The 14,577-nt window shown below is 48.0% G+C and overlaps 1 long non-coding RNA gene and 5 other non-coding genes across 6 annotated transcripts; 4 read left to right on the top strand and 2 right to left on the bottom strand.

The window, feature by feature from the left end:
* Window positions 1–579: 579 nt before the first annotated feature.
* Window positions 580–7,171, bottom strand: LOC123454160. The gene is made up of 2 exons (XR_006633200.1): window positions 7,087–7,171; window positions 580–702 (listed from the first exon to the last, which is right to left on the bottom strand). It is a non-coding gene; the product is annotated as an uncharacterized LOC123454160 (long non-coding RNA).
* A 163-nt stretch (window positions 7,172–7,334) lies between these two features.
* Trnaa-ugc lies at window positions 7,335–7,406 on the bottom strand. Its single transcript has one exon. It is a non-coding gene; the product is annotated as a tRNA-Ala (tRNA).
* A 239-nt stretch (window positions 7,407–7,645) lies between these two features.
* Trnad-guc lies at window positions 7,646–7,717 on the top strand. Its single transcript has one exon. It is a non-coding gene; the product is annotated as a tRNA-Asp (tRNA).
* Window positions 7,718–11,277: 3,560 nt separating this feature from the next.
* On the top strand, window positions 11,278–11,350 carry Trnaf-gaa. Its single transcript has one exon. It is a non-coding gene; the product is annotated as a tRNA-Phe (tRNA).
* Window positions 11,351–11,574: 224 nt separating this feature from the next.
* On the top strand, window positions 11,575–11,646 carry Trnad-guc. The gene has a single exon. It is a non-coding gene; the product is annotated as a tRNA-Asp (tRNA).
* Window positions 11,647–13,659: 2,013 nt separating this feature from the next.
* On the top strand, window positions 13,660–13,731 carry Trnaa-ugc. The gene has a single exon. It is a non-coding gene; the product is annotated as a tRNA-Ala (tRNA).
* Window positions 13,732–14,577: the final 846 nt, after the last annotated feature.

Genomic DNA, 14,577 nt, shown 5'->3' with positions numbered 1-14,577 from the left:
TTCTGGGCTTTCTTCGGGAGTGCCATTTGGAATCAATAAAAAATCTGGAGTATCTAAAACAATACTGAGCAACAAAAATAAGGCTGGTGGTATCACCATACCTGATTTTAACCTATACTACAGAGCCATAGTAACAAAACCAGCATGGTACTGGCACAAAAGCAGTCATGTAGGTTGTCGATGCTGGGTGCTTTGAGCCCCATTCCCCAGGTCTCTAGTGCTTGCTTATGCTTGGGCTGGTGAAGGGGGCGGGGAGGCTGTATATGGTGGCTATAGTTCTCCAGCTGGTCCACGAGATCCTCTACCTCGTGATCTGCTTCCCCGTATTTCACCGTCCTCTCACGTTTCTTGAGTTTGCGAAGAGCTCCAGTGTGAGTGGAAAATCCCTTCACCTGGTTTTTCCTGCAGCTCAAGCCAAGCCTTGCAGCTGTGGCCCCGTGGACCTGGTGCCGCCATTGCTGGAGCTGCTTCTACCTGCCTATGTGGGCTCTAGATGTGCTGGATCTCTCCTCTGCTGCCCTTGATAATTTCTTATGCACCTCACTTTTTAGTAGAAGAGTGTATTTTGCTGGCATTTTGTTGTTGTTGTTGATGTTGCTGCTGCTATTGTTTGGTTTTGGCTTTTTCTCCCCTATGCTCTTTTGGCATGGTTCCTATGCCACCATCTTAAGCAGAAGCCCTGGGAAGTTTTTAACCAATGCACTAGAAACAAAAAGAAAGGTGTTGGTCTTCATAGTGTTTTAGATGCAGAACATGACAGACAAAGCTGGAAAGCCTGAGAACAAATGGGAAAAGTTTGCAGAGCCTGGCATGGTGGTTCACACATGGTAATCCCAAGGGGGGTGGTTGAGTCTGGAGGATCACCATAAGTTCAAATTCAGACTGCTACATAGCAAGACCCTGTTTCAAGTGTGTGTCCACGACTAAAACAGCATGATCCTGTTAGATGTACTGTTTCAGTTGGATGGAAAAAGATGTGCTGGAGAAATGGCTTCAGCATAAGGGCTGTACTTCATCCCCTGGCCCTGCATAAGCAGCTGGGCCACATGCATCTTTAACCCAAGTCCTGCAGGGGAGTAGACATCCAACAGCTCAAATAATGGACAAAAGTGCTGGGCATGGTGGCACACGCCTTTAATCCCAGCATTTGGGAGGCAGAGAGGGAGGAGGATCACCATGAGTTGAAGGCCACCCTGAGCTGGGTATAACCCCAGTTCTGTAGGAGCAGAGACTCGAGTATCTCTATAGCTCACTGGTCAGCCAGTCTTAAAACATCAGGCTCAGTGAGAGACTCCATCTCAAGGAATCATGCGGACAAGTGTACTCCTTGTTTTTTGTTTTTTTGTTTTGTTTATCGAGGTAGAGTCTCACTCTAGCCCAGGCTAACCTGGAATTCACTACGTGGTCTCAGGGTGGCTTGGAACTTATGGTGATCCTCCTACCTCTGCCTCCTGAGTGCTGGGATTAAAGGCGTGCGCCACCACGCCTGGCCCACAAGTGGACTCTTGGACCAAATATTCCCCAGTAGCCTCCACACAGGATGTGCACACCTGACATGCATAAACCACACTCAGTTCTCTCTGGCCCTGAGCTCTGTGTCAGTCTCCCCACTCGGGGATCTCACACCTTAGATGTGATGACTGCCCATTCTCAGGACTTCAATAAAGGCTGTTTTTGCCAAATCCAACAATCTGGTCCTGAGTAAGCTGTTCAGTGGCTGAAAAGTGATGCCAGACAGGTTGCAGGATCACTGCTAATGATTTATCTGTCACAGGTAGCACTGTGTTGTTTACTTAAACTGAGATGGGGAGAGGTAGTATAGTAAGGGGATTTAATATGAGCAAGGTATAATTGTGTTTACAAAACCCATTATTTTGTACACTAAAACAGGAGGCAGAGGTAGGAGGATTGCGGTGACTTCAAGGCCACCCTGAGACTACATAGTGAATTCCAGGTTAGCCTAAGCTAAAGTGAAACCCTCCCTGGAAACAAAAAAAGGGGGGGGGGTTGCTGGAGAAATGGGTTAACAATTAAGGTGTATGCCTGCAAAGCCTAAGAACCCAGGTTCAATTCTCCAGGTCCCGTGTAAGCAGGATGTACATGGTGGTACATGCCTCTGGAGTTCACTTGCAGTGGCTGGAGGCCCTGGCGTGCCCATTCTCTCTGTGTCAAATAAATAAAGTCTTTGCCAGGCATGGTGGTCAGCATGTCTTTGCCAGGCATGGTGGTCAGCATGCCTTTAATCTCAGTACTTGGGAGGCAGAAGTGGAAAGATCGTCATGAGTTCAAGGTCACCCTGAGACTACATAGTGAATTCCAGGTCAGCCTGGGCTAGAGGAAGACCCTACCTTGAAAAACCAAATAAATAAATAGTCAGATCATCTTTGATTTCTAGCAAGTGCAGACTTCCTGTCTTTTTTCTACCTTCAGGGATCTAATTACCCTAACTGCACCCTCTCACCATCAATCCCCATCTTATTTTTAAGCCCATTGAGGTAAATTAGGGTTGTTTGCATGACTATGGAGGAAAGTTACTTACTGTGGAATGGGTAATTTACCAGTGGCTACACCACTGATGAACAAATCTTCCTCTCCCAGCAACTGTTTAGGATTCAGGGAACCTAACAGAAGACTAAGAGGGTTGGAGAAATGGTTTAGTGGTTAAGGCACTTGCTTGTAAAGCTAGAAATCTGGGTTCAATTCCCCAGAACCCCTGTAGCTAGATAGACAAGGTTGTGCATACATCTGGAGTTCGCTTGCAGTGACTAGAGGCCCTGATGCACCCACTGCCTCTGTCTGAATCTCTCTGCTTGCAAATAAATACTTTTAAATATATTCATTATTTTTATTATTATTGTGGTGGTGGTGGTTTTGGTTTTCCAAGGTAAGGTCTCCTGTAGCCCAGGCTGATCTGGAATTTACTATGTAGTCTCAAAGTGGCCTCGAACTCGGTGATCCTCTTACCTCTGCTTCCTGAGTGCTGGGATTAAAGGTGTGCACCACCGCCCATCTTTTTTTTTTTTTTTTTAATTTTACTTTAGAGAGAAAGAGAGAATTGGCATGGTAGGGCCTCAGCCATTGTAATCAAACTCCAGGCACTTGTACCCTAGTAGGCATGTGCAACCTTGAGCATGCCTCATCTGTGCGTCTGGCTTATGTGGGATATGGAGAGTCTAACATGGGTCTTTAGGCTTTGCAGACAAAAGTGCCTTAACCACTAGCCATCTCTTCAGTCAAAATACAATATTTAAAAGGGGGAGGCAAGCATGGTGGTGCACACCCTTACTCCCAGCACTAAGGCAGAAGTAGAAGAATCACTGTGCGTTTGAGGCTAGTCTGAGAATACAAACTGAATTCCAGGCCAGCCTGGGTTACAGCAAGGCTCTACCTCAAAATAAATAAATATATAAATAAATAAATAGGGCTGGAGGGATGGTTTAACGGTTAAGGCATTTGCCTGCAAAGCCAAAAGACCAAGGTTTGAATCCCTAAGGCCCACATTAGCCAGACGCACAAGGGGGCACATGTGTCTGGAGTTCGTTTGCAGTGGCTGGAGGCCCTGGTGCACACATTCTCTCCCTTTTTCTCTGTCAAATAAATAAAAATAAAATATTTTAATAATAATGTAAGAGTAGGAGGTTGGGGAGGAGGGATGTGAAATGCACTCTTTCATATACAACATGGCTGTTTCATTCATGAATGCAAACATGTTTTTCACCCTCAAGATTTTTTGTTTGTTTGTTTTTTGAGGGAAAGAGTGAAAGAGGCACAGAAAGAAAGAATGGGCACACCAACGCCTCCAGCCACTAGCAAATGAAATCCAGAAGCATGTGCCACCTTGTACATCTGGCTTATGTGGATAGTTGGGAATCAAACCTGGGTCCTTAGGCTTCGCAGGTAAACCCCTTTGCTGCTAAGCCATCTCTTCAGCCCACCTTCAAAATTTTCACTAATCCAAAAGCTCACAGACTTTTTGTTTGCTTTTCAAGGCAGGGTCTCACTGTAGCCCAGGCTGACCTAGAATTCACTATTAAGTCTCAGGGTGGCCTCGAACTCAGTGATCTAACTACCTCTGCCTCCTGAGTGCCACCACACCCGGCTATTGGTTTTTGTTGTTTGTTTTCCGAGGTAGGGTCTCACTCTAGCCCAGGCTGACCTTCACAGACTGTTTTGAAATGTATTTAGAAATGGTTAAACGTTACCTTGACCTGAAAAAAAAAATGCATAGTTTATGAATGAGTTTAAGAGACTGGAGGCCAGGTGATTTTCCTCTCTGACAGCTGTTGGTCTCAGCTGCCTAGAGAAAAATGCTGTCAGCCAAGTGGTCAGTGTGAGGCCTTGCCTATTCCACAGAGGTGTGCACAAAGCTACGCAAATCACAGCATTTGCATTTGAAAGGCAGTTCTAGCTGCTGAAGATCTGCCAGCCAGGACTGCTCCAGGACAGGACAACCCTCATGACCAACAGAGGACCTTGTGACTCTCCACCCAGGCCAGAAGAAAGTGAGGCACCTGGTAGCCCCATAGAAGGCCTGTGATTGGTGTAAACAGTCCTTCGTCTGCATGAGGGACAGTGCCATGGCTGGTAGGAATGTCATGGAGGTCTGCTGTGATTGGCACAAACACTCCTTTTCTGCCTATATAAGCAAGCTGCCAACTCATCTTGTTAGTGGTCCTTGCTGGAGCACCTGCAGACACTGAAGACAAATCATGATGGGTCCTGGTCGCTGGAAGAGTTTCAGGGAGGTGCCATGCCTTAAAAGCCAAGGTACTCAGGCACACTAGACCAATGTAACTGTCAAGGGTGGGGTCCTGACACCTTAGGCCTGAGGACTGGAACACAAGGAGGAACTGCCTGCTACAGCTTGCTTCCAAGCAAAGGATGCCAGGCTACCATTTGCCAGAGGCATTGGGAAAGCCCAGAGCATCAAACCCTTGCAGGAGAGTGTCAGGATTCAAGGTTTGGAGAAGCAAGTGGCCAGTCCAGACTCAAGGCCTCGGGCATTCAACACTTTTGCTCAGGCTGGCCCTGAACTTCTAGTGCAATACCTATTTCTTCCTAAATCCTGAGATTACAGGCATGAGTCACCACACCCAGCTTGTTCTTAGTCTAAACTGGCCTTGAAGTCACTATGTAGCCAAGGATGACCTTGTACTCCTCCTAAATGCTGAGATTACAGGCTTGCATCACCACAGCTACCTGAGACAGTCTTGAATTCATGGTTCCACTATCTCAGCCTCCCAAGTGCTAGGTGTCCCAGTGAGCCACCACAGTTGGCTCAGTGCCATCTTCTGAATATGTAGACATGTGAGCTGCAGATTATTTGCCTTGCACTCACCTTTCCCTACCACTGGGATACACAAACCCTGTGTGCTGTTTTCAATGTAAATGTATGTCCCCATAGCCTTAGGGTTTTGGAAGCTTTATTTTATTTTTGGTTTTTCAGGGTAGGGTCTCACTCTAGCCCTGGCTGGCCTGGAATTCACTCAGGAATTCTCAGGATGGCCTCAAACTCACAGTGTGTTCCTCCTACTTCTGCCTCCCGAGTTCTGGGATTAAAGGTGTGCACCACCACGCCTGGCCTGGCTCAGGTACTTTTAATTAGCTTCCTACTTAGTCTTCAGCAGGCTGAGCCTTGCTGGTGGAGGTTTGTCACTGAAGTGGGTCTTGGATCCAGCCCTAAGGTGTGTTGAGAGCTAGCTTGAGGTCCGGCTATGTTGACAGGTGCTCATTCTGCCTCTCTGCTATGGATGTATAAAGTGAGGCAGCTGCTTCTGCCATGGTGGAGCTTCCCCTGGACTTACCTTTCCTCCCATACACTGCTTCTGGTCTGATGTTTTCTCAGTAACAAAGAGGTAACTGCCACACCCTGTCTTCGGAGAGGGGACATTGTGACCTGGTCTGCCCACCTCCAGCTGGAAGTCTTGTGAATGAATTTCATCTCCCAAACTTGCTACAGAGCTAGCACACCGTGGGCAGACAAGCTTCGAGATAGACTTGAAGAGATGCTCACCCTCCCAAGAAGGCAGGACATGAAAATTAAATTAGCAAAGCAATTACACTTTGTAGTCAAGCATGATGGTCCCTGCCTTTAATCCCAGCACTCAGGAGGCTGAAGTAGGAGGATTGCTGCTGGGCTAGAATGAGAATCTATCTCAGAAACAACAGAATAATCAATTTATACTTTGTTCCCAACACACTTAGAAAAAGTGAAGAACCTAGGGAACACAAGTGCCTGATGAACAGAGGTTGAGGAGCAGAGACAAAGGAAGAGAGTGAGAGAGAATGGGTGCACCAGGGCCTCTAGCCACTGCAAACAAACTCCAGACGCATGCAGACACCATGTGCATCTATCTGGTTTATGTGAGACCTAGAAAAATCAAGGCTTCGCAGGCATGTGCCTTAACGGCTAAGCCATCTCTCCAGCCTTCTTTGTCTCCCCTCCCTCTCTCCCTCTCTCTCTTTCTTTCTTTTAACCGGTTGTTGTTTGTTTTGAGGCAGGGTCTCACAATGTCCTGGAACTCACTGGGGTGACTGAGCCACCATCCAACCAGAGGGACCTTTTAAAAACCCAATTGAGGCTGGGCGTGGTGGCACACCTTTAATCCCAGCACTTGGGAAGCAGAGATAGAAGGGTCGCCGTGAGTTCAAGGCCATCCTGAGACTTGATAGTGAATTCCAGGTTAACCTGGGCTGGAGTGAAACTATACCTCAAAAAAAAAAAAAAAAAAAAAAAAACCTTCATTGATGCCGGGTGTGGTGGTGCATGTCCTTAATCCCAGCACTTGGGAGGCAGTGGTAGGAAGATCACCCTGAGTTTGAGGCCACCCTGATACTACATAGTGAATCCCAGGTCAGCATAGACTAGGGCGAGACCCTACCTAAAAAAGAAAGCTAATTGATAAACCCTTCCCTGACGCCACGGCTCCAGAGTACAGTTCCACCCGGTCTTGTCTTCAGGGCTTATTTCTGAGCACTCATCAGACACCCTCTCCAGCTTCAAGGCTTGTTTGTGCTCTTTCCTGTTTCTGGACCTCCGAGGTTCAGCAGACCAAGCCCTAACTATGGCCATCTTCATTAACATACCTCTGGGCTGCCTGGTGAGCTGGCATATGAATTCCAAGAAGGTTCCGACACCTTCCCTGGTGTAGCCACAGTTGGGGTATTTGACGCTGTACCTGAATGCGTGTACATTGCCCGGGCTCAGGTGCTTCGGAGTTGCCGGAACAGCTTCAGAAAGGCAGATTTTCCCCCCGCCTAACTGGCTAGGACAGGGGAAGAGCTCCTGATGTTTCGCTTTCTGCCGTGCGTTTCAAAAGAGAAAGTAAAACGAATGGAGATGCCGGGGATTGAACCCGGGGCCTCATACATGCAAAGCATGCGCTCTACCACTGAGCTACATCCCCTGTACACGTACTTCCTGCGCCAGGCCGCTAATGGAGCAGCGGTGCGCTGGGCTCTGCAGGGTCCTCCGCTCAGACCCGCCGCGACATTGTCTCGGGGACGCTGCTGCCGCTGCACCCTGCCAAGAACAGAAAGAACATGGGGACCTGGAGAGAAGACGGAACTTTCGTGCCCCGCCCACGCCCGGGATCTGCCACGTCTTTCTACAGGAGCCGATCTGGAGCAGGCCACACATGGCCTATCCTCGTTAGTATAGTGGTGAGTATCCCCGCCTGTCACGCGGGAGACCGGGGTTCGATTCCCCGACGGGGAGGCCACGCGCCGGCTTTTGCACCAGAGTACAGTCTATTTCGTGTTCGGGTCTCAGACCATTTCCTTCACTTCAAGTAGCTGAGCTCCCAAATATTGCCAAGCTGTTGAGTTTATGTTTTCTTTCTCTTGTGTTTGTTAAGCCAGACCACCCGGGGTTCATTTCTCCAACTTTGTACATAAATCAGATCCACCATTTGTGCAGCCGCAAGACAGTCTGGCACGCACCGATACAACAAACAAACAAACGAATCAGCCTCCAGACTATGACTCCACTTCTGGCTGGATTACTGTTAAATGTATGCATTTTGAGTGTGTGTGTTTGTGTTTCCATCTGGTTTCCGTGGGTAGTGGGTAATCGAATTTGAGTCCTTAGGCAAGTGCTTTTACCGCTGAGCCATCTTCTCCAGCCTGTTGGTTTTTTGAGGTAAGGTCTCACTCTAGTCCCAGCTGACCTGGAATTCACTGGAGAGTCTCAGGCTGGCCAAAGTGTTGGGATTAGACGTGCGCCATCACACCTAGCTGTGTGTGTGTGTGTGTGTTTAATTTATAAGCAGAGGAGAAAGAATGAGAATGAATGAGCACACCAGGACCCCCAGCCACTGCAAATAAAACTCTAGATGCATGTGCCACTTTGTGTATCTGGCTTTATGTGGGTAGTGGAGAATCAAACCCAGGTTATTAGGCTTTGCAGGCAAGTGCCTTAACCTCTGAGCTCTCTCCAGCCCCGTTATATTTTGTTGTTGTTGTTTTAATATTTTTATTTGACAGAGAGTCAGAGATAAGAGTATGGACATGTCAAGGCATTCTGCTGCTGCAAATGAACCCCAGACACACACATCACTTTGTGTATCTGGCTTTATGTAGGTACTGGGGATTTAAACCCAGGTTGTCAGGCTTTGCAAGCAAGTGCTTTTAACTGCTGAGCCATCTCTTCAGCCTGTTTTTTTGGGGGGGGTGGTTTTTTGAGGTAGGGTCTCACTCTGGTTCAGGCTGACCTGGAATTAACTCTGTCATCTCAGGGTGACCTTGAACTCATGGCAATCCTCCTACCTCTGCCTCCCGAATGCTGGGATTAAAGGCGTGTGCCACCGCGCCCGGCTTCCGTTGTTTTTTTTTTTTTTTTTTTTTATGTGACGTTGCCTCATGTAATGTAACCCAGGCTAGCCTCCAATCCCCTATGTAACCAAAGCTGGCTTTAAAGTTCTGAGCTGCCTCCTCCTCCTAAGTGCTGGAATTACAGGCCACATCCTGCTTTCTTTTTTCTTCCTCCTCCTCCTCGCTTATTTTTATTTTATTTGTTTAATACAGACAGGATTTAAGTAGGAAGAGGCAGAGAAGGCAGCCTCATGTGGTGGCCCATACCCATGATCCCAATACTCCAGAAGTGTCCTGAACTCACTATGTAGAGCAGGCTAGCATTGTAATTATGGCAGTCTGCCTGCCTCAGCCTCCTGAGTGCTGGGGTCACAGGTGTGAGCCAACAGGCCTGACTAAAATATCTTTAGTAACCCTAACTCTGCTTCTAGTGCTGTAATTCTTTTCTGGGTGGAAACCAGTAATTCAATTTGACCTCAGTTAAGGTCCTTCCTCAGGTGGTGGAGGTAGCAGAGGGGTGCTGTCCTTCCTGGCCATCAGTAGGACCCCTTCAATGAGACACAAGTAAAGCTATTTCTTTTTTCCTCTTTTGTTTGTTTGTTTTTCAAGGTAGGGTCTCACTCTAGCCCAGGCTGACCTGGAATTCACTATGTCGTCTCAGGGTGGCTTTGAACTCACAGCAATTCTCCTACCTCTGCCTCCTGAGTGCTGGGATTAAAAGTGTGCACCATCACACCTGGCTTTTCTTTTAAATAATTTTATTTGAAGGATGGAGGGATGGCTTAACAGTTGAGGTGTCTGCCTGCATAAGCCAAAGGATCCAGGTTCAATTCCCCAGGACCCCCTTTAGCCAGATGCACGCATGTGGGTTTCATCTGCAGTGGCTGGAGCCATTCTCTTTTTCTGTCAAATAAATGAAATGAAATGAAATATTTAAATAATCTTATTTGAGAAAGAAAAACAGCCAGGCAAGGCCTTTTGTTACTTTTCTTTTTGATTTTCATTTACTTATTTAAGAGAAAAAGTATAGGCACACCAGGGCCTCCTGCTGCTGCAAACTCCAGATGCATGTGACACTTTGTGCTTCCAGGTCAGCCTGGGCTAGAGTGAAACCCTACCTCAAAAAAACAAATAAATCAATAATAATTTATTTTATATATTTGGGAGACAGACAGGGAGAGTGAGCACACCAGGGCCTTCAGCCACTGCAAACAAACTCCAGAAGCGTGTACCACCTTGTGCATCTGCTTATGTGGGTCCTGGGGAATTGAACCTGGGTGCTTTGGCTTTGCAGGCTAGCCCCAACAAAGGACTTTTGGTGTGGGGGAGGGAGCTGGTCAGCTTCTGGAAGTGCACCCATTGGAAAGTGGCATATCTGTGACAGAAGTCCAGTTAGCTTGCCCTCCTGCAGGCTCCTGCCTGTGATTAAGACCTCCACCACCCACCCAACCGCCACACCAACCCTTGAGTGTCATTCTTCATCCCATCCTTCCTCCGGCCACCCCTCCTTCCCCATCTAGTCCATCAGCAAGGCCCCTTTCCTCCTCTTGAATGTTTTTCCGTGCTCCTTCCGACTTCTGTAGGTTAGGCCCAGCAGCAGTCAGCTTGGTGCAGCTGCCTCTCCAGCCACCTGTCCATAGCAGAAGTTCCTGCAAATCCTCCCCAGGGCCTCTCCATTACTCTGGGGAAAATCCAATCCCTTTTCCAGCCCTTCCGCCCGTACAGCTTCTGGGGGCCTCTGGAACCTCATCTGCTCTACCTCACCTCCCTCTGGAAGTCTTGTTTTCCTCCCAATTTTCAGGCCACAGGACTTCCTTGTGCAGGTCTAGTCCAGACCATCGCCCCAACTTTCCTATCTCTCGGTACATCCTAGTATACCAAATTATCTTGTTTCCGTGTTGGCAAACACTTGCTGCGTGACTTCACCCCAAGCAGAAAGGCTTTGCCGCCCCCTCCTCGCCCCAGGTAGTGCCCACTCATTCACTGCCCCAAAGGAAGGAAGCCAGAGGCCCAGCCCGGATGGCCGCCCTGGCCATTGCCCTGCCTGGAGGCGGGCGGCGCGCGCAGCTACGGGAGCCCCGCGGAGGCTGGACGTGGTCACTGGCGGCCGGGGGCGAGCGTGCGGCCGCCTCCGTGCTGCCCGAGCCCTGAGCCCCGGGGGACTGCCCCCTTCCCAGAGAAGAGGCGAGCTGGGGCATCTCAGCTCTGAGCCGGGATGAATGCATTCGTGTATTTGTTTATTCAGCCAACAGTTGTTTAGCAAGCACCTAGCAGGTGCTATTCTAAACACTGAGAGCCTCCGCAGGGACCCACAGCCAAGGGGCAGGAAAAAGGATAAATTAGGTGCACAATGAACAATAAAGGGCTACTCGGAGGTTATGCGGTCTCCGACGCAGGATGCAAAGACGCTAACCCGGGCATGCGAAACGACAAGGAGGAGAGACATGGAGAAGCGCCCTGCCACTGGCCGAAATAGCTCAGTTGGGAGAGCGTTAGACTGAAGATCTAAAGGTCCCTGGTTCGATCCCGGGTTTCGGCAGTGAGGTTTCTTTTCCTTCTACTGCTTTCCTAATTTATGGCTTTCGAGTTGTTTAGCAGAAAACTCCGAGCAGCACGAAACTTCCCTGATGCCCTGATGCTCCATTTGGGAAAATGAGGCCTGTTAGATAAAACAAAACTACATCTTTTGGCACTGAATGGCAAGCAGGTGAAAATGCAGTGTATCTTAAAGTAGCCATATGCAAGACCTCATTCTAGCATTCGTCCTCGTTAGTATAGTGGTAAGTATCCCCGCCTGTCACGCGGGAGACCGGGGTTCGATTCCCCGACGGGGAGAAAAGCACCTTTTTTTGTTGTTGTTTGTTTAATTCATTTTACCTTATTTATCAAACAAAACATTTACATTCTTCAACTTCCATAGGTATTCCTCACCCTGCCCAGGAAGAATAACCCTGAGTAGGCTATTCACCACTTAGTCTGACTGTTCTCAGGCTGGATCCCTTCAAGTTTTGTCACTGCCAGGAGTTTGACTAATCCATGTGCAACTTGGAAGTGTCAGACCTGCTCCTTGTTCTGACCTCGTCTTCATCCCTACATCTTGCCCCAGCCCCAGCACTGGCCTCCAGGGGCTGTTCTTGCAACTGGAATCAAATACCTATGTGCCTAGTATAGGCCCAAAATAGAAAGGGCCTGGCCTGCTGAATTTCCAAACTGATGAGGGACAGGCAAGAAACAATGTGAAATGAGTAAACGCCATGAGATTTAAAGAGTGTGACAGGGAATGGGGGGATCATGAAGGCCATTTGAAGTGACATTTGGTCTGGGGCCAGTCACGACCCGAGCTGTGAACAGCATTCTAAGCTGAGGGAACAGCAAGTAGTGTAAGGTGGCTGGCTAAGAAGCACTCAGGAGACAATGAAGTGGAGAAATCCACAGGTGGCCAGCTCCCCAGACCCTGCAAGCACCCATTCCTTGTACAAAGTCACACATGCAGGACGATATCCTGGGCTAGGTGGTGAGCTAGAGAAGGAGACCAGAAGGCTCCTTCCATCCATCTTTCCACCAAGGGGGAGCAAAATGTGGGCCCATTCCTTCTGGCTCTGGACATACCCATGCCCCTTTTGTCAAATTATGTCAGGAACATCCAAGGTCCAAGATGGGTAACTTCTGGTCTTGAACTTCCATAGGGTATTAAAGACTCTTTCCTCCACATTTGAGTCCTGATTCTGTGAACTGAAGTTGTTTCTTTTTACTTTGCTTCATTTTTTTAAAAAATTATTTATTTATTTATTTGAGAGCGACAGACACAGAGAGAAAGACAGATAGAGGGAGAGAGAGAGAATGGGCGCGCCAGGGCTTCCAGCCTCTGCAAACGAACTCCAGACGCGTGCGCCCCCTTGTGCATCTGGCTAACGTGGGACCTGGGGAACTGAGCCTCGAACCGGCGTCCTTAGGCATCACAGGCAAGCACTTAACCGCTAAGCCATCTCTCCAGCCCTTGCTTCATTTTTATATCCAAAACAATTCTTTGGGGAGGAAAAATAAGGTCTTGGGGCTTGGAGAGATGGCTTAGCAGTTAAGGCACTTGCTTGCACCTGGATTCAATTTCCCAGGACCCATGTAAGCCAGATATACAAGATGTTGCATGCATCTGGAGTTTGTCTGCAATGGGTGGAGGCCCTGGTGCGCCCATTCTCTTTCTCTCTCAAATAAATAAATTTTGAAATTAAAAAAGGAGAAGGGAGAAGAAGAAATCTTGCGGGTTGTGGTGGCACACACCTTTAATCCCAGCACTTGTGAAGCAGAAGTAGGTGAATCACTGTATATTTGAGGCCACCCTGAGACTACATAGTGAATTCCAGGTTCTAGGTCAGCCTGGATTAGAGTGAGACCCTACTTCAAAAAAACAAATTTAAAAAAAAAGAGGAAAGAAAAAAAGAAGTCTTGGGCATACCTGCAGACCTGATCATTGAGGTTAGCAAGGGCTTCAAGACCCATCAACCAGGAACCTGCGTGCTTTCTGGACTCTAACTCAAAAGGCATGACTTTTTCTTCCCATTATTCATCTCCCCCATTCCAGAGGCCTCAGAAATTCAACTTGTTTTCCTTGGGTTTTTTCTCTCAAACAGTAATAAAATTGTCCTTGAGCTTAAAGAAAAAAAAAAAAGGAAGGAAGGAAGGAAGGATGATATGGCACATGTAGGCTTTTACTTATTAGAATGAAATTATATTTTCCTTTCTGTTTGTGCCTTGGTTCTGGTAGAAGGAAAAAAAAAACAAAACAAAACAAAAAAAAACCTTTACAATACAGTCTAATGGAGATTTTTAGAAAGCCCAGGGAAGAAGGATGGGGATGTAGCTCAGTGGTAGAGCACATGCTTTGCATGTATGAGGTCCTGGGTTCGATCCCCAGCATCTCCACCTTTTTCTTTTTAGGTAGAGTCTCACTCTAGCCCAGGCTGACTGGTAAATGACTAGTCTCAGGCTGGCCTCAATTCACAGCGATCCTCCTACCTCTGCCTCCTGAGTGCTAAGATTAAAGACATGCACATACATCCTCCTCCTCCCCCTGCCTTGGGAAAAATGTTGATGAAATTAAAGGCGTGCATTTCCACCCACTTTCTTTCTTTTGATGTCTGTAGCTGGGTCTTGGTTTGTCCAAGTGATGTGGATGTGATTTTTCCAATTACTACTTGGAGCTGACCCTTCTTGTGCAAAATCCCTGAAGATTTGAATTCGCCCCACTAGAGGAGGCCGGGGAGCGGCTAGCAGGGGAAATAAGCAATGTGTGCGTCTTAGGGGAGTGTGCATTGTATCTTGACTGCAGGGCACACACATTTGGAAGGCACTGGGGTCAATATCTTGACCCTGGCTTCCCTGCCCAGGTGTATGCAGGGCGGTGGGGTGGGGGGGATTGGACCGAAGAGAAAGGGCCTTATCCCCTTCTGGTTGTAGCTTTTCTCCAGCTGAGAAGCAGGAATTCTAGCGCAGTTCACACTTGCCATGCAGGCTGCTGGCTCAGAGGACATTCCTTTCATGCATCTGCAGGTTCTGTTCTAATAGCAAGGAGCAGTGCTGGGCATGAGGGTGCACATCCGTAACTTCAGCACTTTGTAAACTGAGACGGCAGACCACCATAAGCTGAAGGCCAGCCTGGACTACAGAGTATGTTTAGGACAGCTTGGGCTACAGAGTGAGACAAATAAAATAAAATAAAAAGTAGAAAACAATGAACCCACAGGCTTTAGATCTGAGAATCCCAAACAA

Source organism: Jaculus jaculus, chromosome 13 (genome assembly GCF_020740685.1).
Source record: "Jaculus jaculus isolate mJacJac1 chromosome 13, mJacJac1.mat.Y.cur, whole genome shotgun sequence".
NCBI classification, from domain to species: domain Eukaryota; kingdom Metazoa; phylum Chordata; class Mammalia; order Rodentia; family Dipodidae; genus Jaculus; species Jaculus jaculus.
Note: the sequence above shows the minus strand (reverse complement) of the source record. Positions and strands in the feature narration are given on the sequence as shown.